The sequence below is a fragment of the Helicoverpa zea genome, chromosome 24 (genome assembly GCF_022581195.2).
Source record: "Helicoverpa zea isolate HzStark_Cry1AcR chromosome 24, ilHelZeax1.1, whole genome shotgun sequence".
In the NCBI taxonomy this organism is placed as follows: Eukaryota; Metazoa; Arthropoda; class Insecta; order Lepidoptera; family Noctuidae; genus Helicoverpa; species Helicoverpa zea.
The window spans coordinates 4,486,207-4,488,338 of NC_061475.1; the positions used below are offsets into that span (position 1 = coordinate 4,486,207).

The 2,132-nt window shown below is 44.2% G+C and overlaps 1 pseudogene; it reads left to right on the forward strand.

The window, feature by feature from the left end:
- The first annotated feature begins 614 nt into the window (after nucleotides 1-614).
- LOC124642171 lies at nucleotides 615-1,897 on the forward strand (annotated as a pseudogene).
- The last annotated feature ends 235 nt before the right edge of the window (nucleotides 1,898-2,132 follow it).

Sequence of the window (2,132 nt, forward strand, 5' to 3'; positions counted from 1 at the left end):
CCCACCCAATTATTATTTTTTTATTTTATTCAATGTACAGACACAGTTTTTTTACAGATTTATTATATGTATAGACTAGCCGTTTTCCCGCGGTTTCACCCGCGTCCCGTGGGAGCTACTGCCCGCACCGAGATAAAATATAGCTATGTTACTCGCAGATAATATAGCTTTCTAATGGTGAAAGAATATTTAAAATCGGTTCCGTAGTTTTTGAGTTTATCGATTACAACCAACCAAACAAACAAACAAAGTTTTCCTCTTTATAATATTAGTATAGAAGAACAATTCTATACAGAATACTCACGATGTTATTATAATTATTTATCACAATGACATATCTAAACATACTTACACCTGTGGCTACGATGTAAGATGGGCACTACAGCTGTCAGATGGGACGGCGTATGACATACATACCTGTCGCACTGATGACCCTAGATTACTTCTAATGCCGGGTTTAATGCACGCTGTGGTAGGATGAAATATTTATTTTGACGTGTTTCTTTTTCTGTGTAAGATTAAGGCTTCAAATAGATTTTAAATTATTTGATTTGAAAAGACTGGAAATATAAAGTGTGTTTTGCATAATTGTATAGGTATGAAATAACAGTTAAATGACCTATGACAAGATAATGCAAATATCGAGTGCAGTGCGATGCGCGCTCGAGAACGGTCGCGTTTTCGTTGCACAGTACGAATATTTTATTCGCGTTTTGCGCGGCATTAGCCGCTGCCCGTCTTAGTCGCGATGAATTCTAAACCGCTCATCGCCAACGAAGTTTTGGCATTCATTAATCATGCCATCGATTATATGGATGAGGTCAGCATCATGCAGATCTGCAGATCAGCCTACAAAGAGGAGGAGGTTTGCAGTGCAAAGCTGCTGCTCTTCAAGTCGCTCAGACAACTCGAGCAGATGCCATCCCGCCGAAGGGACGGTGGCGACAAGAGCCTGCAGGACATCATCTCCCTGCTGAAGAGGACGGATCCTGATGACGTGCCTGAATTCGTGGCGAAGGACTTACATAAGCTGCCTCCCGTCACGTTCGATCACGTCGACGTCACCAGGCTGTTGAAAGACATAACGTGTCTTAAGGCAAGCCTGGAGGATATGAAGTCCAAGATGGAAGCGTCACAGGTTACTATCAATGACCTGCGTGGTGAAGTAGCGTTGTTGCGCAACGCTGTTTCTATAAGTGGGTCATTGGATGTATTGAATGTGAACACTCGTCGCGGGGCGCAAAATGCGTCCGTCATCAGTTTTGAGTCGGCGAATTCGAGTGCGTCACCGGTCGCCGATGTCGCTGACGATGCACCCCGCCCCGCCGCCGCCGTTGTTGCCGTGTCAACACCTGCGGCCGAAACTTGCGTAGGAACATCGACCCCTAAACGCGCCTACGCGGCAGTAGCAGCCACCAACAAGCCCGCTGTGACGCAAACAAAGCGGGCCAAAGCAAAAGGGAGTAAACAAACCCGTGGCACATCACAGCCACAGACTGGTCCTAAGAAGGTCACGTGCGACAAGGATGGCTTCATAAAGGTAGAAAGGAGAAAAAAGAGGCCACCTTGTAGGAATCAGTGCGGCACCGCACAAACTGGACCCAACATCCTGCTGCGTCCTGCAGTACCTACGACGCAGTTGTACGTGTCCCGTCTACATCACACCACGACGGTGGAGCAGATCGTGGAGTATGTCCGATCCAAAACCAACTGGACCTTGAGGGTGGCGAAGTTGGAGTCGCGCCACAATACGAACTTCAATTCGTTCATGGTGCGAGTTCCAACTCATCACGTCGAGACATTCCTCAAGGAAGAGTTTTGGCCGAAGGGTGTCGTATATCGGAGGTTCCGAGGATGGCTACGCGACACCTCGCAGCGTAACACGACGCCGACACTTCGTGTGCATTAGTTTTAAGTAGTTTATATAAAATATGTATTAGTATATGATTTAATGTTATAATATTTATGTATAGTGTTTTCTATGGGCCTTGATGCCTGATTTAAATAAATAAATAAAAAAATAAAATAAAAATAATATTTGTTTTTGTAAATAAAAAAATACTGTATAAATAATGTGTGCTACATTATCGTAAAGTGTAAACTCATATGTTTCAATTGTAATAGTTAAACCT